The sequence below is a fragment of the Antechinus flavipes genome, chromosome 2, assembly GCF_016432865.1.
Source record: "Antechinus flavipes isolate AdamAnt ecotype Samford, QLD, Australia chromosome 2, AdamAnt_v2, whole genome shotgun sequence".
Classification (NCBI taxonomy): domain Eukaryota; kingdom Metazoa; phylum Chordata; class Mammalia; order Dasyuromorphia; family Dasyuridae; genus Antechinus; species Antechinus flavipes.
The window spans coordinates 186,003,986-186,029,265 of NC_067399.1; the positions used below are offsets into that span (position 1 = coordinate 186,003,986).

General features: G+C 32.5%; 1 protein-coding gene across 4 annotated transcripts in view; it reads right to left on the minus strand.

Annotated features, from left to right (window-relative positions):
* The window catches only part of ARHGEF10 (Rho guanine nucleotide exchange factor 10), a 221,909-nt gene that overhangs the window by 152,258 nt on the left and 44,371 nt on the right, over positions 1–25,280 (minus strand). The gene's annotated exons all lie outside the window — the stretch shown is intronic.

Consider the following 25,280-nt stretch of genomic DNA (forward strand, 5'->3'; position numbering starts at 1 on the left):
TCTTCATATAAGGCCTTTGTTAAAGCCTTATTATTTGATCTTCCTACCTCATCTTTCCCCACTCAAACCAATATACCACGCAGCTGCCAAAATAATTCCCCTAAAGTGTAGGATAGATATGATCATATTACACATACCCAACCCCTGACTCAATAAACATCAGTTGCTTTCTGTTAAATCCATTGTTGTTGTTGAGTCATTTCAGTTAGGTCTGAGTCTTGGTGACTCCATTTGTGATTTTCTTGACAAAGATACTGGAATAGTTTGCCATTTCCTTCTTCAGCTAATTTTACAGATGAGAAAATTGCAGCAAACAGAGATAAGTGACTTGCTCAGAGTCAGAGTTAGGAAGTATCTGAGAAAATATTTGAACTCAGGTCCTCCTGACTCCAGACCTGCTTGTCTCTCTATGGCATAGATATGACATAGAGACCCCCCCCCTTTTGTTTGCATTTTAAATCTTTTCACAACGTAGATCCCATACTAATTTGTCACACATTTCTTGCACATTGCTATTGTGTACAGACTCAGGCTGCATTTCAGCCATAGTTTCCATCCTATTCCTCATACATCTCTTATCTCCATGTCTTTCTACTAAATATTCCTGCCTCTATGGATAGAGATTTGAGACAAAGAGATCAACTGGGAAGGAACTGCACCTGTTTTGGTGAGATATGATAAGGGCCTGAAATAATGTGGTGGACATGGAGATGGAACAGTAATTTGAGGCTATCAAACTTGACCTCTGCATTTGATAAATGGGGAAAAGGCTCAGAAAAGTGAAGATTTGTCCAAGGTGAAATACTAAGTGACAGAGAGTGGATCTAAACCCAAGTCATCTGATTCTAAACTATTGCTCTTCCAACTCTATAGCATGCTGCCAGACAGACTTTGGCAGATCCTGCTCTAACCTTCACTAAGACACTCCAGGACAAAGAGAAACATCCAGGGCATAATTAGAATCAACTAGCAGAAAAAAAAAGCAATGTTTCAAATGTAAATTAGACATGCTTCAAGTTCTCCAAAAACGGCTAATATATATATAATAACCACAGTAAGTGTTAAACCTTCAAGAAATAGGTCTAGGAGAGAGCAGACTGGATTAAAGTGGCCTTAGATATCTCTGGACCACAACTGAAAAAAAAAATCAACTTTGAGAAGAATCTGCTTTGTAAATCTTAAAGCTTTATAGAAATAGAAGTGAATGTTATATAATAACTATATAACATTATAGTTATTGTTATTACTATATATATAAAGCTATATATGTGTGTGTGTGTGTATATATATATACACACACACATAATTTATCAAATTCCATTGGCTTAAAGTCACTAAGGGCAACTAGATCTCTCTCCTTTCATTTCATCATCTATGTGACTTTTTTATCTATCTTTATCAAAAATTCAAAGATGGAGGTTAAAAAAACTACTTGCTTGGGGTTTTATAAATATAATTAGAACAGCATTAAATTGACAAAGACAGGAGTTAGTGGGCAAGAGATTACAACACAGAAAGAATAGCAGTAAAAACAGTGTTATTCCTGGTTGTATTTCCCTATTCCCATATCTTATAAAGGAACTTACATCTTCTATATTAGGTGCTTAATAAATATTTATCAAAGAATTAAAAAAAAAAAAAAAGAAAGAAAGTAATTCACAAGAGAAAATCCAGGAAGCTTACAACCTCATGACCTCAGATATTTCCATACTAATTTACCACAATATGTAAGTAATAAGCAAGATGAACTAGTAATCTTAATAGCAAAAGAATGAGATCATATTCGCAAAATGCTTTAGCTTAGTGCCTAGCAAATAGTAGATCTCTTCTCTTCTGCCCAACCACAGCACAAGGAAGTACATTTGAGTACATCGAGATAAATGAAAACAAGAGCCATTACTATGGTCTATATGCCTTATTTAAAAGAAATTGAATTAAAAAAAAGTGGAGTAAGTGGAATTCTGATTAACAGAAAGAAAGCAATAGATGAAATAGAAAAAAACAACAACCTTGCTCTCCATCTTTGAATTTTTGATAGAAAAGGATAAAAAGGTGAGAAAGGAAGAAGAAATTAGAGGAGAAGTATCTAGTTGCTCTCAATGACTTTAACCCAATGGAATCAGATAAATTATATTTCATAGTAATAACAATAATATTAACTTCTATTTCTATAGTGCTTTAAGGTTTATAAAGTAGAGTCTTCAAATCAGCCCTGTGAAGTAAGAGTAGTATAAAATTAAGAGCTCATTTCTTTCTAAGTTTTTTTTTGTAATTTAGACTAATTTAATAATATAGGAATTTATTCACCTGCAAAATTATATGGTCCAGGGCTTCCCTGTTTCATTTTGGTAGCTTCTGTATGGCTTGTTTAGATTCATTTTCTGTGACTGAGTTGTTTAATAGTAATATTTTATGTTTTTATTAATTTAGGTATCATATTTTATAGGTAATTATTCCTTTTAAATTCCTTTTAATATTTTTGCTGGCATATAACTTTATAATAAGGATCTGATAATTTTTCTCTATGACTTTTAAAATAGATTTTTATTGATAGTTTTATTTTGATATCATTTAGATTTCTTGCTATATACTCCATCCTCCTTAATCATGGAAAAGCATTCTTTATAGCAAAGAATTAGGAAGGAAGGAAGGAAGGAAGGAAGGAAGGAAGGAAGGAAGGAAGGAAGGAAGGAAGGAAGGAAGGAAGGAAGGAAGGAAGGAAGGAAGGAAGGAAAGAAGGAAGGAAGGAAGGAAGGAAGGAAAAAAGGAAGGAAGAATAAACCAGGAAATGATATGCAATGTTCAATATCTTTGTCTTTTCTACTTCTTCCAAGGGGTGGGGAGAGATTATCTTTGTATATCTATTCTTGAGGCCAAGCTGGTATCTTTAGCATTTTATTATAAATATAACAATATAATTTCATCATATTTTTATTGGTTGATAGTTATTCTTTCCATTTGCATTATTGTAGTCACTGTTTATACTGTTTTTTGACTCTGTTTATTTCACTTTAGATGAGCTCCAAAAGTGATTCAGATCCCTTTTCCATCCATCCTTGTATTCATTGTACTATTTCTTATCACCATATCATGTACCATAATTTATTTAGCCATTTTCTAATGTCTGGATATTTTTATTTAGAGTTTTTAAAAAGTGTTACTATACATTTTTGGAGTGTATATGGAACCTTTAATTTTTGATTTGTTTGTTTTGGATTTTTTGGTGAATAACCTCCTTAGAGTATTTCTTCTACAAAATCTCTGTGTCAAAGGAAATAAACATTTTTGCCACTTTATTTGCATAATTATAAATTGCTTTTCAGAACAGTTGTTCTAAATTACAGATACACCAACAATTCATTCCTTTGCCTGTCTATTCCCATCTTTTGTTATCCTTGCAATTAGTTGGTGTGTGTGATGTGAAACCTCAAGGCTGTGTTGACTACATTTTTCTCATTATTGGTAATTTGGAGCATTCTTTCATATAACCACTAATAATTTACAGTTTTGTTTTGAGAACTTTTCATATCTTTTGACTACTTCTCTATTTGTGAATGGCTTTTGGCATTAAATATTTCTGTTATTTATTTATCTTGAATTCTTGCTTTTAATGGGAGAAATCCTTTACTCTGCATTGTCTGATATATGTTCTCCATAGATTTTCTCTCATTTCTGTTTTTTTTAAATTAATTTGAATAAATGGATTTTTTTCTTTAAAAAAAAAAAACACTAACATAGTTCAGTAATCACATTTGCTTATTTCTTTCAGTTCTATGAATAGATGTGTCTTATAATTGGGAAAAAATGTGATTTAGATCAGGAGAAAAATTAAGTTCAACTCTCTGACAATTATTAGTTGTATGGTTCTAAATAAATCACTTTAAAATGTTCTTCATTCTATGAGATGGCTCACTGTAGAGAGGAAAGAAGAGCATAGGAAGAAATGTAGAAAAGATAAACAAAAATTATTAACCAAAATTTATATTTTTAAAAACAAAAAATATATTCATTTATTCTAATAGGTATGAGAAGTCCGCTTTTAATAGAAAAGTATATATTTAAATGCAAATAAAAGCATTTTTGCTTCCATAAGTAACCTTCCTGATAAATATAATAGTAAAGCAAAATATTCCCCCTCTCCTCTATTATATAATTGTTCTAAAATGCTAGAAATAGCATTAATATAAAATAAAATAAAGACATAGACTAGATAAGAGAAAATAAAAATATTCATGTTTACTGATGACATGGTTAATTAAGAAACTAACTGAAATGATTAGTAGCATTAGTAAAGCAGCATAATACAAAATTGATCAACAAAATAATTAACAATTCTACACAGTAATAAAATTCTGAGGGGGATTGTAGATAAGAAAATTCCATTAAAATAGTTGTCAAATGTGTACATTACATGGAAGTCTATATGCCAAAACACACTTAATGCTTACATACAAGGTTAAAAAACCTTTTGTTTTGCAGAATTAAAGAATTATTTAAATAATTAAAAGTATGTTCATTGTTCATGATTAAGACACACTATTATAAATATCATGATACCCAAATTAATTTAGAGATTTGCCTTTAAGTCAATTAAACTACAAAGGAAATACTTTTTGGAATTAGACAAAATAAAAACAAAATCATTATGGAGAAATAAGTTTTGAATCAAGTTCTTAATATTTTTTATGAAATAGACTCTTTGACAAATTAATGCAACTACTGGACCTCTCAAAACCAATTTTGTTGTGACATATCTGTAAAAATATTTTTATACCTTAGGTTACGAACTCCTAATCAAGAATCTCAAAGGAAAATTGAAAAATAAGTTAAAAAATGAAGGGGAAATACATCTATAGTTCAGACTGTGTTGCAAAGTAGTAATTATCAAAAACTATTTGGAAGTAGTTTAAAAGAAAAAATAGACTGTTGAAACAGACTAAGTAAACAAGAATAAAGAATGGTCAAATATAATAATAGTGTTCAATAAATTTGAAAATAAGATTCTTTGGAAAGATTTCTCTTTTTTAAAGTAATAAATGATAAAATCATTCTGAGGAAATTAAATTCCATCATATACCATAGCACACTAAGCTCAAAACTGATATTCAACCTAAATACAAAATAAATTGGAAGAAAGCAAGAATAAATTCTTTTTAGAGCTATAGCTCAAGAGAGAATTCTTAGCAAAATGAGGAATAAAAGAAACCATAAAATAAATAAAATAAGTAATTATGATTACATGAACTTGCAAGGCTTTTACATGAGTAAAATCCAGGAATCTATAATAAAAAGGAAAAGCACACATTGGGAAAATATATTTATTTCAAAATTGTGGTGAGTTTATATTCAAAATATGGAAGGAATGAACACAAGGATATAAGACCAAGATCCATTCTCCAGTGAATAAGCATTTATCCAAAGGTAATGAATAAATACTTTCCCAAAGAACTGAAAACTATTAATCATATGAAAGATGGATCCAATTCAATAAAAATAAAAGTAAATCATAGCAAATCTTACCTTACCAGTAAGAAAACTCTTATCAGCTAGAAAAATGGTAAAAATTTACAAAAAGTATAAATTGTCTTTTTGAAAAGTCAATATAAAAGTAAGCACAATAAAGAACTTTTGATAAAGCTATGAATGTGTCTTTTCCTTCATGGTGGGGATAGAATTAAAAATAATGAGTAAAAGATGCAGAAAGACACAGAGTCTGAGTAAAAAACAAAAAGAGAAATGCAGAGAGAGATTCACCTTTAACAAAACTAACTCAAGTTAGTTTAACACACACACACACACACACACACACACACACACACACACACACACACAAAACTTTTTTAATTATAAAACCTAACCTAAAGTGGAATGCTTCAAGAAAAAGGTGAGCATCTCCTTCCCTGGAGGCCTTCAAAGGGATTATGGATGATCCCTTGTCAGGGACATTTTAAAGGAGTTTCTTGGTGAAGTATGGGGTTAAATCAGGTGATTTCTGAGGCCCATTCCAACTTTATGATTTTGTGAGAGTTTATTTTAAAAACAGGAAAAAAATCCTGGTTTTTATTGAACCTGTTTAGCAAGATTTTTTTTAGTATTATTTTTCTACTTGTGATAACATTCATCCAAAGAAGATTTAGTTGGGAAGGTAAGACCTCTTGACAGTGCAATTTATAACTTTGTGTGCATTCTTTTCTTTAAATCTTGGATTTTATTAAATTCTGATATATTAAAATATGATACTTTTTATCAAGCAAGAAAAAATCCTGCCTAGATTGGACAAGATACCAACTTGTTAACTCTCTTTCCTTTCTCCTCCTTGAAAGTTAAGCTGGATGAATATGGCACCAAAGGAATAGTATTGCTTAGTGACAAATAAAGAAAAAATTGATTTTAGAGTGATTAGGTATGACAATTATCTGAATACAAAAGTTAATGGTTCTCATTCTGGAGAGCAATCTGGAATTATGCCCAAAAAGTTATCAAACTGTGCATACCCTTAGATCCAGCAGTGTTTCTATTGGGCTTATATCCCAAAGAAATACTAAAGAAGGGAAAGGGACCTGTATGTGCCAAAATGTTTGTAGCAGCCCTGTTTGTAGTGGCTAGAAACTGGAAAATGAATGGATGCCCATCAATTGGAGAATGGCTTGGTAAATTGTGGTATATGAATGTTATGGAATATTATTGCTCTGTAAGGAATGACCAGCAGGATGAATACAGAGAGGCTTAGAGAGACCTACATGGACTGATGCTAAGTGAGATGAGCAGAACCAGGAGATCATTATACACTTCGACAACGATATTGTATGAGGATGTATTCTGATGGAAGGGGATTTCTCTGACAAAGAGACCTAACTGAGTTTCAATGGATAAATGATGGACAGAGACAGCTACACCCAGAGAAGGAACACTGGGAAACGAATGTGAACTATTTGCATTTTTGATTTTCTTCCCGAGTTATTTTTACCTTCTGAATCCAATTCTCCCTGTGCAACAGGAGAACTGTTCGGTTCTGCAAATATGTATTGTATCTAGGATATACTGCAACATGTTTAACATATATAGGACTGCTTGCCATCTTGGGGGGGGGGGTGGAGGGAGGGAGGGGAAAAAAACGAAACATAAGCGAGTGCAAGGGATAATGTAAAAAATTACCCTGGCATGTATTCTGTCAATACAAAGTTATTATTAAATAAAATAAAATTTAAATTAAAAAAAAAGTTGATGGTTCCAAACAACAAACAACAGAAAGCTATTTGTTAATTTTCACATAATAATCTATCATGCAGGCTCAGCCTTTCACAAGGAAACATGCAATCTGACGATTCATTTGATACAGTAAGGTGGCACAATGGAAACAGGACTTGGAGTCAGAAAGACAAGTTCAAATCCAACTTCAGAGACTTAGTTGCTGTGTGACTCTGAGCAAGGCACTATCTGCCTCAATTTCCACAACTATAAAATGGGGATCATGATAACACCTGCTTTACTGAGTCATTGTGAGGATGAAATAAGATATTTGGAAAGAATTTAAGAGTTTCTGGCGCATTCTGCCCCTTTTCATTGTACAAGAGGTAGAATGATGAAGGACAATCTACAAAGGATCTCTCTCATAGAGTTTCACAGAATTTCAGATTTGGAAGGGGATTCAAGAAACAATTGAGAGCAGACCATAACTAAAAAAAAAAATTCTTTGTACAATACACTCAGTAAACTTCCATCTAGTGTAGTGTTCAAGGTCTCCAATGAATGGGAACCCAATATTTCCCAATGTTGCCCATTCCACTTTTGGATAGCTCTAATTTTTTATTTTGATCTTTTTGATTTTTTCTTTTCCTTTCATTAGATTTAAATTTGATTATTTCCAACTTCCAGCTATTATGCCTGGTTCTGACCCCTTCATATAAGCAGTACAAAATTTATCCCGTTTCCCAGGACAGGCTTTAAAATACATAACACATGTTATTTTTTACTTCTTGAATCTTCTCTTCATAAAGTCTTATTCAGACCAATTATGCTCATATTCTTCAAATAACTTTCATGTGGGATAGCCTTTGACCATTCTGGTCTCTCCTCTGGGTGTTCTCTAATCTATCAATGTGCTCTTTGAAATAAGGCACCCATAACTAAAAACAATACTCCACGTGTAGGCAGAGAGCAGGAGATATCACTAATACTTCCACGTTCCTAGACACTGAGATCCTATCTCATCCTATGAGTTTTCTTGGTTGCTATATCATAATGTTAACTAATGTTGTACTTGAAGTCTCATTTTTAAGAAAGATTTTTTAATGGCAACCTAGCCATTCCTCTCTCATGTCTGTAAAGCACTCCCTCTCTTACTTTACCTCTTAGATTCCCTAATTTCCTTCAAAGTCCAGAGCAAAAATTACTTCCCATTGGATATCTTATATGATCCTTCCCAGCTTCAAGTATCTTCATTCACAAATACCTTGTAATTACTTTGTTTCTATTTTGTTTCTATGTTGTAAGCTCCATGAGGGCAAGGGCTATCTACTTTTTATCTCTGTGTCTCCAGTGTCTACTAGAGTGAAATTATACAGAAGGCACTTAAATTTTTGTTGATTGGATATATGTTAAATACAAACAAGCATTATTTTTTTCAGATAAAGTTTTGTATATAATTATGAGACTTTTTTTTTGTTCCAGACCCATGATTTTATTAGCAGAGGATATTCCCAGCGGAGAAACTCCCTACACTGATACAGATACATCAACTGATCTGCAACTTTTAGTCTTACCTAAAGTCTAGTCTTTAACTAGAACACTGAGAAATTAACTGACTTTGCCAGGATCACAAAGTCAATATTTTTAGGGTAAAACTTAAACTCATGTCCTTCTGATTCTGAGATCTATTAATTTCTCTCACTAGTTTCATCTGTCTGCCTCTAATTATAGGCTGAATATAGCAAAACAGGAAGAGAAGAAAGAGGAGGAGGAAGAGGAGGAGGAGGAGGAGGAAAGGAAGGAAGGAAGGAAGGAAGGAAGGAAGGAAGGAAGGAAGGAATGGGGGAAGAAGGGAGGAAGAAGGGAGGAGGGAGGGAGGAAGAGGAAAGGAGGGAGGGAGAGAGAGGAAGAGAGAAAGAAAGAAAGAAAGAAAGAAAGAAAGAAAGAAAGAAAGAAAGAAAGAAAGAAAGAAAGAAAGAAAGAAAGAAAGAAAGAAAGAAAGAAAGAAAAGTAGAGCTCAAAACAATAAATGTGTTTCTATTCAAGTATTTCTATAAGGTTTGTATTTTATACAAAGCACAGCTTTGAATAGTATGTTATTTGAAATAACTTTTTATTGTACCTAAATTTGAAGAATGTCGATGTGTTTTCTGAAATATAAGAAAAATACCATTGAGTAAACAGTCAATTTACTGAAACAAACTTAAGAAACATCCAACTATTTTTAGAGAAAATATTAAATTGAGTAGTGGAATTGTTTTTTAGAATAATTGTCAAATATAGCTAGTTTATTATCACTTTAAATTTTGTATTTATAATATTAATTAAATAGTCTGATAAGGATGTCTACGCTCATGTTAAATCTTAGCAACCTAGTAATTATAAATACAGTTAAGTATAGACTGGAATTCCCAAGAATTGAGACTCAAATTTGAGGTATTGGTTTTTCCTTTGTCAACACACTTTTTAAGTTACTATATTTGAAGCATTACTGTTAACAATATTGCTGAAGAATTTTATAAATATTACAGAAAGTACTTCTGGAAAAATTATTTATGAAGAAGCTGGACTAAGGCAACTAAAGAAAAAAGCAAATACATTTACAACCCCCCCCCTCATAGATAGAAAAACAATAGCTTCAGAATTCCTAAGTGCAAGAACTATTTTAAGCAAAAGTTTAAATGCTGAGATGAGAAGGGATAGAAAAAGAAATTTCATTCAAAATGAATATAAAGTATATAAAATAGTTAGTAGTCCATTTACCAAAGCACACATTGAAAATATACAAATACAACTACAAAATGCTATTTATGGAAATAGATATGTTTAAATAATTGGAGATATATTAATTGTTTATTCCAATACATTAAAAATAGCAATGCTACCTAAATTAAATCACTTATTCAGTCTCATGCCAAAAAAACTTCCAGTTATATTATACAGCTAGATGAAAAAAGTTATCTGGAGGATCAAAAAGATCTAAGGAGAAATAATTTAAGAAGTGGGAAAGAGAAATCTTAAGAGTACTAAATGTCATGCTACAGGCGTGTCTCATTTTATTGCACTTCACAAATACTACATTTTTTACACATTGATGGTTTGTGGTCACCCTGTTTTAAGCAAGTCTAGCAACACCATTTTTTCCAATAACCTATGTACACAATGTGCCTGGTTAATTTTGATAATTTTGTAACTTTTAAAATATATCAATTTTTTTGTTTGTTTATAATATCTGTTAGGATGGATCTGTGATCAGTCGTCTTTGATGTCACTATTATAATTGTTTTGGGACACCATGAACTGTGCCCTCAGAACATGGCAAACTTAATAAATGTTGTATGTGTTCTGACTGCTTCACCAATAAACCAGTCTCTCTCCTTATCCTTTGGCTTTCTTATTCTCTGAGTCCCAACAAAATTGTAACTAAATCAATTAATAGCCACAATGGCCTTTAAATGTTCTAATGAAAGAGTCAATCAATGAGGCAAACTTCATTGCTCTCTTATTTTAAGAAATTGCTACTGGTCTGGCTCCTTCAGCAACCAATATAGAGATAAGACCTTCTACCAGCAAAAAAGATTATGGCTAAAACTCAGATGATGGTTAGTATTTTTTAAGCAATAGAATAATTTTAATTAAAGAATGCATATAGATAGATAGATAGATAGATAGATAGATAGATAGATAGATAGATCTACTACTACTCTATACATTACAGTATACAGTATAATATAAACAATAACTTTATAGTCTGTAACAAAGTGTGCTATCTCTGGAGAATGCTTGCATATTACAAAGCAATGATCATTTTTAAAAATGGAAATGTTTAAAAAAATAAAAGAGCTGATCAGTGCAACAGGTCAAGATTATTATAAATAATCATATGGGGGAAAGCTCCAAATCATTAAAAATAAGAGATATGTATATTAAAACAACTCTGGAGTTCTCATCATAATCATTATATGGGCAGAAATGATTTTTAAAAAGAAATAAAATGTATTAAACCTATACATAAAGATTCATTTTTATATTTGTTAATATGTCAAATTTAATTTACCAAACTTTTTTAAAGGAAGTATTCCATTTGGATTCTGAAACAATGAGTTGGAATCATGACTCCAGGACTTACTACTTGCTACCTTGGAAAAATCAGTTCTCAGGGACTTAGTTTTCTCAGCTATAAAACGGCACAATGTGAATATCTGACCTCTAAGTTACTTTCCAGCTCTAATTATTAAAACATAATGTTCACATGGTAAAGTTAGCCCATTATCAAAATGTTTGGATGACTTTTCATAGATTGTTCTTCTATTCCATAACTTCCTGTAATGTTACTCAAGCACCTAAGTTTCAAAGTTCCCATTAACAAAAAGTGTATATGGCAAGGCCCTGGACTTAATTCAAAATCTCTCATAGATGCCACTCATGACCATTAAAAATCGGTAAGTAAGTGTTATTCCTAAGGCAATGCTTAAATCTGGAAAGAATCATGCACAAAGCTCTTTAAGGAAACCTGAGACATCCATGGAACAACAGTGCCCCTTGGACTGATCCCTGCACCAGGCAAAAAGAGCAATTCACAGATTGTTACAGCAGATGCTGGGTGATAATAAAAAGTTACTGGAGAGAGAGGAAAAAAGAGACAAATTTTTGCAGATCACCTAAATCCAATACTAGAAGAGAAGAAGGAAAGTCAGAAGTTTTAACTGGAGAATCAAAGAGAAGTAGGGAAGATACCCCTTGCTTCTAAGTGATGAGTATTTGATAAAAGTTGAACTGATAAATTTAAACAGCTGTGCACAAATGTTACAAGTATCAGAAATCTGGGAAGGCAAATATTACTTCCCCTACAGTGATCCACAGGTTTCACTGTTTAAAAACCTCAGGTGAACAAATATTCCCAATTTACTGAACTTGGAGTCAACATAAAATATCAACGAACAGATTATCTACACTGTCACATCTCTTAGAATACTGTATAATTTTTATGTATTTTCAAACACTTTCCCTGAGGAGAATTTTTAAGTGTTCATTTTGTTTAATCAAATGAACTTCTTTTTAAAAGTGAACAAACACAGCAATATCATATTCTTTCCTTAACTTTCACTTAGCTTTTTAATTATAAAGATGGCATCATCTGTTAAAAATTATCTATGATAGCTGACATTGTTACCCTCTTATGCCCACTGTGGATGCCTTCATTTAATATAAACATATAACATTTTTGTAAAGATTTTATAGAAATAAGAATTCAGGTGGATTGGTACATAGTGCTAAATTGATTTTCATAATTTCTTTCTTTTTTCCTCTAAAGCAGTCTACAATCATGTCTAATTTATGAGTTTTTTTCTCTGCTATACTAAAAATCAGTTCCTTTATGTTTGTAAAATTGTGTCCCTTCTAGCAAAAATTTTTTCCATCTATATTTGTATGGCTGTAGGTCATATAACATCATTGTTGGAAGAATTAAAAATGAGTATCATTCAAAAGGCAATGAAAGCATGTACTGAGCTGTCAGAAAACTGATATATAACATATAAAGAAGTATAAGAAAAAAATGAAGTAAAAGATACCACAAAATAAATTATTTTTACAAATAGGCTGATGATGAGTAAGAAAATTCATGAGGCATCAGTGCAGGAGGATGACTAAGTGGCCTCTATTTCATGCCCATACATGACCTACTGGGAGAAGAAGAGAAACTAGAAAAATATAATTTCATGAGCACAACCAGGAGATCATTATACACAGCAACAGTAGGACTATATGATGATCAATTCTAACGGACGTAGCTCTCTTCAACAATGAGACATTTCAAACCAGTTACAATTGTTCAGTAATGAAGAGAGTCATCTATACCCAGAGAGAGGACCATGGGAACTGAATATGGACTACAACATAGCATTTTTACGCTTTCTATTATTGTTTGCTTACATTTTTGTTTTCTTTTTCAGGCTTTTTTTTTTCTTTCTAGATCCAATTTTTCTTGTGCAACAAGGTAATTGTATAAAAATGTATACATATATTGGATTTAACATATATTTTAGCATATTTAATGTGTATTGGACTACCTGCCATCTAGGGGAGGGGGGAAGGGGAAAGGAGGGGAAATTTGGAACAGGTTTTGAAAGGGTCAACGATGAAAAAATTACCCATGCATATGTTTTATAAATAAAAAGCTATTATAAAAAATTGATCTTAAAAAAGAGAAAAATATAATTTCAAATTCCTTCCACAAAAATTATATCATCTTTTGTACTGAACATTCCAGTTAAAGTGCCAGAACAAATATAAACACTGATGATGGCTCCAAGGTCTATTAGCTTGACATCTTCAGTATCTGCCAAAACCCACACACATATACACACAAAAAAATCAGTCTACCTTGAATAAAAGAATTCTGACTTCAATTTCCTTATCTTATTCAAAGTTGGAAAAAATCAAAATTCTCTCAAATTTAAATTTCAGAATGTTCCATTAAGTCCCAAAACAAATTCAAACACATAACTAAAGAAAGCAAATTCATCCCTCAATTAATTTTGGAAATAGATTATAGAAATTTAATAAGTACAGCCTGAGAAAAGTATAAGACCTTGCTGCATTCTTAATACTCCATAAAGCAAAATAAGCATAGAATTGGAGCTTTAAAATTATTCATAAACTGATTATCTTTCCAAATTTATTGTGAACTACATTCCTTCATGTATTCTACATTGCATCCAAAATGACCTACTTGCTTGTTCCTTAGGCATACTTCCCTTAATCTTCAGATTGAAAAATCCTGTTTGACTTTTGAGAGCCCTTCACAACTTGGTCCCTCCATACTTTTTCAGTCTTCTTATATATTACTACTCCATGATCCAATAACAGTAGCCTCTTCACTGTCCCTCATTCAAGACATTCATCTCTCCATTTAGGCATTTTCACTGGTTTTCCTCAGTTCGATTCCAGAATTTCCCCAATTCAATTCCAGAATTCACTAGAGTTCTCTCCCTCCTCATCTCTACTTCTTTGTTTCTATAAGTTCCTTCAGATCTCAGTGGAAAATCTTACCTTCTGTGAGTTTTTTCCCAATCTTAATGCTGCTTACCTCTGAGAATATTGCCAAATTATCCTATTAATTGTTCATAGTTTGCATGCAGTTCTCCCACTGGATTGTGAGTATCTTAAGGGCAGGAACTCCTCCCCCACCTTTTTTTTGCCTCTCCACCACTTAGCACAAAACATGGGTGAACTGGGTAGGCCAAAATTTGCCAGACTACTAAATCCTTCAGATATTTCTCAGACCTTATCCATCTTGACTCCTCTGTAATTTTTGTTAGTCATTTATAAGTTAATAAACTTTAACTAAATGATAGGTTAAGGGCTAAATGATTGAGATACAAACAAAAAAATGTTTGGGATACACTGTCTCAGCACTCAAGGAGTTCATATTCCAACAGAGGGAACAAGATATATATAGAAATGGTATATACAGAGTAGATAAAATTCAATTTTAAAGGTAAGGTACTAATAACATGGTACCAACAACCTTCTATAAAATCCTATATAAGAATTTGAGCTAAACTTAAAAGAAGCCAGGAAAGGTAAGAGATGGAAATGAGAAAGATAAATATTCCAGGTATGGAAATTGAAGTGCATACTTTTAATAAAGTAAAAAGGCATGAAGATGGAGTGTAATATGTGAAAAATAGTAAGAAGGACAGAATAGCTATATGTGTGTGGAAGAAAGGAAGATGAAAGAAGAAAGAAAGGAAGGATGGATAGATACACAAGTGAACTATTGAAACTGTGAATCAGTAAGCATTTTGGAAAGCAATTTAGAACTATGCAAAGTACCTAAAATGTCTATACCTTTTGACCTATACCTTTTTGACTCTGTTAAGTATATACCTCAAGAAAGTCATTAACTGATAAAAGCTCCACATACACCAAAGTGTTTATAACATCACTTTGTTGTAGCAAAGAACTAAGAGCAATGTAGATGCATATTAATTGTGGAAGGACTAAACAAAATGGGTTTAATAAATAAATCATATTATTGTGCTACAAGAAAGGATATGGCAAAAAAGAAAATCCCAGAAAATGATGCAGAATAAAAGACAAGAAAGCATATACAATTACTACAACACTCTAAATAAAAAGGGGAAAAAACACAAAACAATCCAAAGTGGAAGTTTCAAAATTACAAAGAAACATAACCCCCCAAAAGAGATTTCAAAATCACAGTCACCCAATTTCTTGAAATCTATGGGAGGTACATGGACATGGTACATTAGTAGACTTGAATGTGTTGATTAGTTTTTACTATTTTTTTTTCTTGTTCTTGTTTTTTTCTTTAAACAATGTTTTTTGTTATATAAAATATCCTATGAGGAAGATGAGACGAATGAGTAGAGGGAGGAACACTGGGAGAAATATCAGTCATATAAAACCAAAGAAATTAAAATAATTACATAACATAACTAAGCATATATACTTTCCAAGCATGTTGGGATATGAAAGCCACCTGATATTGGCTGCTGGAGGTCTAACTCAGATCTGTAGAATGGATCTCTTCATGTGAGAGGATGATGATGATATAAGGAGACTGAGAGGCAGTTGCATTCTCTGACCTCTTTCCTCTTCTCTCTTGCCTCCAATTTATTTCATTTCCAATCCACAAAGAACATCTGCCTTAGTAAAGGTTCCTTTGCATCTCTTTCAAGTGTTATGATTCACAGCTGTGGAGGCTCTCAGAGAATTGACCTGCCCCTTCCCCTAGGCATGTTCCTTAACACAAGCATGTCAAAGTCATAAGGAGAAATGTCATATATTTCTTTTTTCTTAATAGCATTTTATTTTTCCAAATACATGTAAAGAAAATTTTCAACATTGATTTAGTAAGACTTTTTGTTCCAAATTTTTCTCTCTCCCTTCCTTACTTCTTCCGTCTCCAATAATATAATATAATTTGACAGAGGTTAAACATGTTCAATTTTTTAAAACATATTTCCATATCTGTTATGTTGTACAAGAAAAAGTAGGCTAGAAGGAAAAAGTTGTGAGAAAGCAAAAGCAAAAACAAAAACAAAGATGAAAATATTAGGCTTCAATTCACAATCCATATATTTTTTAAAAATTTTAACAGCATTTTTTTGTTGTATCATAGAACTAGAAACAAAGAGAGTACCCATTAATGAGAGAATGGTTGAGTAAATTGTAATATATAAATGTATGTAAATATTGTAGCCCCATAAGAAGTAATGAATATGTTTACTTGTTTAACTTATATCAGATTGTTTGCTGCTTGGAGAGTGGAGAGGTAAGGGAGGGAGAAAAAAATTTTGGAACTCAAAATCTTAAAAAAATTTAATGTTGAAAACTATCTTTAAATGTAACTGGAAAAATAAATTCTAGAATAAAAAAAGAAGTAATGGATATGAAGAATTCAAAGAAACTATTTGAACTGATACAAGGCAAAATAAGCAAAAACAAGGCAATAATTTACAGGATGACCAGTTATATAATGGAAAACAATATTCAAAAACATACATCTCTGATTAGTTCAGTGTCTAATCATGACTTGAGAAGACTGATGGTAAAAAAAAAATCTCCCCTCCAAAAAAAAAAACAAAAGAATAGTAGAGGTAATAAAAAGAGGCAAACATTTTCAGATATAACTAAATGGTTGCGTTTAGCTTGATTATACATAATTGCTTCACCAAAAAGTTTTATTGGGCTGCAAAAAGTCAATGGAATATGGCAGTGATTTTTTTAAAAGAGCACAAATATTTTATTCTCTTAAAAAATAATTCCTAAAATCTGAACAATTAAAGCAGTCATATGAGGTTCTATTATATTTTTGCTGTCTAAATAACAGTATTGATAAGTAGAAGGAAAGAGTAACATATAAATAATAGAAATTTCATTGGCTCAGAGAACAATATTTTCTTTAACTCCAGTTGCAGTCAGTCACTTTAATCATGGAAATATCTAATTCCTCACTGAGTTAGAAATGATATCAGTATTGACTTAATAACATACTGTTATTCATTCATTGGACATGTAGCCTAATTCCTTGTTTTTGTATCTGGAAGAATACTGGGAACTTTGCAGAAGAAGGTAAGCCCTCCCTTTTGCCTCCATCACAAAGATTCCTCCTTAACATCTACCCAAAAGGGAGAATTATTTTGCTTACATTAGTTGGTATTTCAGGGGGATCATCTAGTCTGATCTGTACCTATATTCATCTAACTACCACAATAATGAGAATTGCACTGCCATGCAAGAAAACTCATTTCAACCTTGTATATCACTAATCCAGCCATAACCAGTCTCTCTGAAACTTGCCCTCTCCTTCTAATTCTTCACTTTACTGCCAAACAAAACAAATCTAAAAATTCTTCCACCTAATACTTCTTCAAATGCTTCAGATTTTTCAGATTATGATGAAGTGTGGACTACTGATAGTAAAACACAGGTGAGGGTGAAACATTTGGAGCAATTCTCTCTAAAGGTATGTGTGTTATGGTATTCTAAAGAGAATAGAGCTCTGCAACCCTAAAACTCAAGGGAAAATGTCTTTTCCCTCTCCCCCTACAATAAGCTTACTTATCAATGAAAGGAATCAGATTATATTATCTCAGAAATACTGTATGTGTTCCTATTTAAAAACTGTTCAAATGTCAAATAAGAGAAAGATCGATGCAATCATAATTGTAGGGAACTACACTGCTATGGAAGATCCATTTTTAACCACTGATGCTCAAATCTCGTCTATGACTTAGTAGGTAAATTCTAGCGAGCTGCCAGGGCCATGTAGATTTGTCCAGGATCAAAAAGCTAGTTGCTATTAAGCAACTATTAAGGATAAGATTAAGTGAGATCTTATTGATTCCCAACTCAGCCTTATTTTAAATATATGCTACAATATAATAACTTTGCAGAGAGGGAGGAAGGGAAATAGAGAAAGAAGGAAGGAAAGAAGGAAGAAAGGAATGAAAGAAGGAAGGAAGGAAGGAAGGAAGGAAGGAAGGAAGGAAGGAAGGAAGGAAGGAAGGAAGGAAGGAAGGAAGGAAGGAAGGAAAGACAAAAGAAAAAGAGGAAGGGAGGGATGGAAGGAGGGAAGGAAAGAGGGAGAGAGGGAAGGAGGAATAAGTCTAGGTAAAAAAAAAAAAAAAAAACTTGTCCAAGATGACACAGTTAGTATGTGGTAGAGCTAGTATATGACTGACCCACGGTGCTCTCCGAATGCAGTGTTACTAAAATTGTACCATCCTGCCCCTCGTATCTTGTCTTGCCGATCTTTCCCTGGATTCACTTTAATTTGCCTACCCTTAGGTAGTGAATTTTTATTGCTAAAAAGCCACTAGTGAATACCATAGAGTCATGAATCAGTTTCATAGTAGTGTAAGCTACTGCCACCTAGAATAATATGAATTTTAAGATTCAGTTTCTGAGAGATAGCTTAGAAAGACAGTCTTGTAGTCACAAAGAATTGGGGGCAATATCTGGTTCTGACACATGACTGTGTGATCTGGGGAAGTCATATAAAAAGCTTCCCTCAATAGCTTTCTAATGCTAAAAAAAAAATGAAGAACAGTCTGAGCTGATCTACTCTGGTAGAGAGAGTTCACTACTTAATGAAATCACAGTTCTTGGCTCTTCCATTCCCCTTTCTCAATTAAAGCTACATAGATGATATCATCTAAAACTTCTCTTACTTAAAAAAAGGTCCAGATTTAAATGAAAGCTGGATGCTTCACTCAAGAAACAAGATTCCTCTAATTGCAAATGGAAAGCAATATTTTTTGAATAAAGTTTTAATCTAAAAGGAATTTATAACCATCAGCCCCCAAACAGCTACACCATCAAGGAATTATTCATAAACACAATTTATATTTTGCTCTCTTTTCTCCTAAATCTTGGCTCTGACTTTTACCATCATCTTTCAAAAAGAGGCATTACTCAGAAACAATTCAGCAGAGTCAAAGGCCAACTTCTGTTCCCCCATATTTGATATGGAGGAATCAATGTCCCATTGCTAACCTAATGTTGACCTCTTATTTTCCAAAGTTAAGTGTGGCATGTTTAATATATTTCGGATTGCTTGCTGTTTTGGGGTGGTGGGAGAATAGAAGAGAGGAAGAAAAAATGGAACACAAAGTTTTACAAAGGTGAATATTGAAAACTATCTTTGCATATATTTGGAAAAATAAAATACTACTAGAACATTTTTTTAAATGCAAAAAACAAAGGGTGGGAGTACATCATTCTCTTCTGTTAAAGCTCACTAGGAGATTTTAACAATACGTTGCAACTAATTTTTCTTCTCTTTAATTAAGATTGGAAGGGCAGCAGTATTAACTTTTTTCCCCCAACCATCTTTTGTGGCAGGATATTGTTGCTAATTTTACAAAAGTAACATTGGTATTTTTTTAAACTCATAAAATTTTTAATTAAGAGTTTCATTATTAAATATTTCAAAGGGTTTTTTTTAAAAATGAAACATCACTTGACTTTGTTTTAGGATAAACAACAGACATATAGTAGAAAGGTACTGCAATTAGATTTTAGTATCATGTATAATATTTACAGTATGAACAAATCACTTAACTTCTCTAAAAACTATTTCCTCCTTTGTAAAACAGGATTAATAATACTTGTACTGCCTATCTTAACAGAACCATTTGGAGGAAAAGTGTTATGTAAGCTATAAATTACTTTACAACTATGAGCTTACAGCTTTACGTATATGTGATAGGATTTTTTTTTCATTTTTTTTATTAAAACTTTTTATTTTCAAAACATATACATGGGGGCAGCTAGGTGGCACAGTGGAAAGAGAACTAGCCCTTGAAGTTAGGAGGACCCGAGTTCAAGTTTGATCTCAAACACTTAATGCTTCCTAGCTATGTGATCCTGGGCAAGTCACTTAGCCCCAAATGCCTCAAGATGTGGGGAGCGTGGGAGGAGGGGAACCAACAACAACATGTGCATGGATAATTTTTCAACACTGACCCCTGCAAATCACCCCTTCCCCTAGGTGGCAAATAATCCAATATATGTTATATATGTTAAATCTAATACATATAAACATATTTATACAGTTATCTTGCTGAACAAGAAAAATCCAATCAAAAAAGAAAAAAATGAGAAAGAAAACAAAATTTAGCGAACAATAACAAAATGAGTAAAAATACTATGTTGTGATCCACATTCAGTTCCCACAGTCCTCTCTCTGGGTATACATGATTCTCTTTATGTGAAGAGAATCTCTTTAATAGTAAAGAAAAAGATTTAAAGCAATTTGCCAAGGTTGCTCATGTAAGTGGCAGATTCAAACCCATGTCATCTGAATCCAAACTCCCTGATCACTGGGATTACTCTTTGCATAAGGGAAGAGATTTTTCACAAGAGTAGCTCCTTATACTGATGAAATCCCAGTTCGATATCATGTATTCCACTTCCAAAAAAGTAAAACATAAAACAGGGATGTTTTCAAAGGTGTTTACCTTTATCAAAGGTCACATAGGAGGTTCATTTCAAAATCTAAACTTCAGAATGATTCTTTGTATATGAAAGGTCTTTCAGTTGCTTCTGATTGTGGATAATTGAATGAAAGAAGGAAATAATGTATTAAAGACTTACTATGTGTTAGTAAGAAAATGGAACAATTGTCTCAAGAGCAGTGTAAGCTAGCAATAACTCTTTCAATTCTTCTACTTAGCCTTAATCACTAAATAGGTTTGGCCTCAATCACACTGAAACATGTTGAAGACTTTAGCTTAAAAAGGTCAAGATGTGCTTGCATCCAGGACCATCTCCAGTTATCCTGATTTACATCTGGCCATTGGACCCAGATGACTCTAGCAGAAAAAATGAGACAGGTGACCTCCCTCACTTAAATCCAATTCACTTGCATATCATGTCATCACCTTCCTGATGTCATGGTCCTCTTATGAAGGACAAGCAACAACAATAATATATATGTATATATAAAGGTGTGTTTCATACGTATGTATATATATATAGTTATCATTATTATTATTACTGAATAAAAATTCTCAACTTCTCAGATCAGCGAAAAAAATCAAGGGTATCAAAGTGGGAATACTGTTATTATATGTGATATTTAATTATCATGTTTAATTAATACAAATTATTAAATAAATCATTATGCCCTTCATGTTAATACTTAGATATACTTCTCTTGGATTATAGCACTAAAAAAGTTATTTTTGAAGTTTCCCAATCTCTACAAATTGCATTAAAATGATAATGAATTTGAAATTTTGTTTAAAAAAAAAAAGACTCTAGGATGATTTATTAGGAATTTCTTATCTGAATTCTAATAGGTAGTTAAAATGAACTTTCCAAATTCCCAACACAAAAGGAGGTTTCTAAGCTTAAATTTCTTTGTTTCACAACCTTTCATTATTTCCCAGTTTAAACTATTGTTTTCTCAACATCTTTACAATTAAAGGTTCTGATAAAGGCCTCATTTCCAAAATATATAGAGAACTGACTCAAATTTATAAAAAATCAAGCCATTCTCCAATTGATAAATGGTCAAAGGATATGAACAGACAATTTTCAGATGAAGAAATTGAAACTATTACCACTCACATGAAAGAGTGTTCCAAATCACTATTGATCAGAGAAATGCAAATTAAGACAACTCTGAGATATCACTACACACCTGTCAGATTGGCTAAGATGACAGGAAAAAATAATGATGAATGTTGGAGGGGATGCGGGAAAACGGGGACACTGATGCATTGTTGGTGGAGTTGTGAACGAATCCAGCCATTCTGGAGAGCAATCTGGAATTATGCCCAAAAAGTTATCAAATTGTGCATACCCTTTGATCCAGCAGTGTTTCTATTGGGCTTATACCCCAAAGAGATACTAAAAAAGGGAAAGGGACCTGTATGTGCCAAAATGTTTGTAGCAGCCCTGTTTGTAGTGGCTAGAAACTGGAAAATGAATGGATGCCCATCAATTGGAGAATGGCTGGGTAAATTGTGGTATATGAATGTTATGGAATATTATTGCTCTGTAAGGAATGACCAGCAGGATGAATACAGAGAGGCTCGGAGAGACCTACATGGACTGATGCTAAGTGAGATGAGCAGAACCAGGAGATCATTGTACACTTCGACAACGATATTGTATGAGGATGTATTCTGATGGAAGTGGATTTCTATGACAAAGAGACTTAACTGAGTTTCATTGGATAAATGATGGACAGAAACAGCTACACCCAAAGAAGGAATACTGGGAAATGAATGTGAACTATTTGATTTTTGATTTTCTTCCCGAGTTATTTTTACCTTCTGAATCCAATTCTCCCTGTGCAGCGGGAGAACTGTTCGGTTCTGCAAATATGTATTGTATCTAGGATATACTGCAACATATTTAACATATATAGGACTGCTTGCCATCTTGGGGGGGGGAGGAGGGAGGGAGGGGAAAAAACGAAACATAAGTGATTGCAAGGGATAATGCTGTGTAAAAATTATCCTGGCATGGATTCTGTCAATACAAAGTTATTATTAAATAAAATTAAATAAAAAAAATAAACTATTGTTTTCTCTTCCTTACCTGTGCGGGTAAAGCCAGAGAAAAAAATTAATCCATGGTTTAGAGTGCCCTTTTTTCCTCTTCACACAGTTTTTAAAAAATTGATTAAGACTTACTTTAGTTATCTATCCATTACATATAGGGCCAATACTATAAAATAAACACAGACAAAAATCTAATATAGAATTCAAAAATCAGTTATTTTAAATGACATATTCAATTTTAATTTTACCCTTTTTTCCACGTACTTCTATGGGCATATGATATTTATACAGGCTCCCCACTATGTTCATACTCTTTTTTTAATCTATGATTATTTCTTATTCTACCCCTTTCATTTCTAAATATTTGCTAAGTCCTGACCATTTTGTCTCTTAGAAAATCTGTTTTCCTGATGATATATTACAGCAAAACAGAGCATCACCACTGTTCATCTACATTATTTCAATAAGCTTCTAATCCACTTCCATTCACCTGAATCTCTAACCCCATTAAAATTCTCCATGCCACAAACAGATAAAAATCTTCATTATACACAAATTAGGTCATAATAAGCCTGTGTTCAAAATCCATCTCTCCATCAAAGTTCAAACTTCTTTATGTAGTTTTCAAAACCTTTCACAATTTAGCAGCATATTATCTGTAATAATAATTTCATTTTGCTATAAAGCTCTCCACATATAATTTTCAAACAAACTAGATTATTGTCATTTCCTCCCTATTCTGTACTTTTATGCCTCTGGTCTTTGCTCATATTGTTCTTGAAGCCTAGAATACCTTCCCACATATTTCCACATACTATCTATGCTTTCATTCCTAGTTAAAATGCTATCTCCTCCAAGTTTTTTATAATGCCCCCACATTAGCAATAAGCTTTTTCTTTTCATATTTTATATAGCTGTGTTTGCTATTTTCTAAGGTACTTAATTGCCACAGAGTGTACCAAAAATCTTAGTGCTGTTTTAGATTATACATATGTATCCTGTAACTATCATTATCTACAAAGAAGATTTGACATAACATACTCTATAATATCTACAAAGTGGGATGGTAAGAAAAGCAGAGATTAAAAGCCAAGATAATCAAAGAAAATTATTAATGATGACGACCCTAAATTCTCTGGATGAATTCAAATCACTAGTTCCAGAGTATCCTATAGTAATCAAAACAAAACTCTGGCATATATAAATTCTCTCCCATTCTCAATGATCGTAGAGAATGGGAAAAGTGCTTCAGAACAGATGTTATCCCAAGTTTCAAAAAAAAAAAAAAGAAAAATGCAGTCTGAAAAATTCTAAAGTAATTAGTTTGCGTTTACAAAGGATTTCAGAGATTTTATAAAGGATTACAGACCTCCATTCCAATTTATACTCAAAACAAAAATTTATACTCAATTTACACTCAAAAAAAGTGATACTTTTCACCCCTATATGGTATTATGTACCCTTCCTGGAGAGGAAACCAAAATATTCATTAAAGCCTATCAGAAAATGATTAACTATTCCATTTTTAACAATTAGCAAATGATCCTGAAGAAGTCTGGGAAACTAAAATGTCTTATTCCTTCCCCTGTACCACTACCACCATTATTTCATATCTCTATTGCCAGGTTTAGAACCCAAATGCTTCATCTCTTTGTTTTGTCTGTATTATATTGTGATGAAAACATTCCTTCAGTTTCTATCTACATTGACCCTCTAATATGTTTTTCATGATACGTCCCTAAATATGGTTTCCTCTAGATATCTTGACATAAGTAGAACTTCTTAATAAAGAAGGATCTCCTAGCTCCCATTTTACATATTCTGTTGTACGTGGTTCTATGAAATGTGTGTGTGTGTGTATATATATATAATATATATATATATATATATATATATAATCTCCAGAAGCATACAACAGTAACTAAACCTCAGTGACAATGAGAAAATATAACTTAACTCTGTCTTAAGATCTCTTGGTATCTACATTTTGTGTACCAATGTATGCATAGCTGAAGCCATGGGTTTTACTACTGGCATATACAAGGAAGCTAAGTGAATCAGTGGATAGAGCACTGGATTTGGAGTGAAGAAAATAAGTTAAAATCTGACTCCAGATATTTGTGAGGTCCTGGACAAGTGCTTTAACTTATGTCTGCCTTAGTTTCCTTGGAAATAGAAAACATAAATAGGTGTAATAAAGACACTCCTCTCTCATAGTTGTTTTAATGATAAATGATATAATATTTGTAATGTACTTTATAAACTTAAAATGTGGTAAATGCTAGCTACTGTTATGATCATCACTATTATTGGATTTTAAAAAATTAAATGTCTCCATTAATTACTAAGTGCTCTTTTGTTACTCTTCTTCCTACCTTGTAGCTATTTAGAATCAGAAAGACCTGGGTTCAAATATCACTTTAGATAGTTACAAGATGGCTGATCTGGTTAACTCATTTAAAATCATGGTGCTGGACTTGAATCAGAAAAAACTGAATACGAATCTGATTTCAGATACCTACAAATGGTGTGATTCTGGGT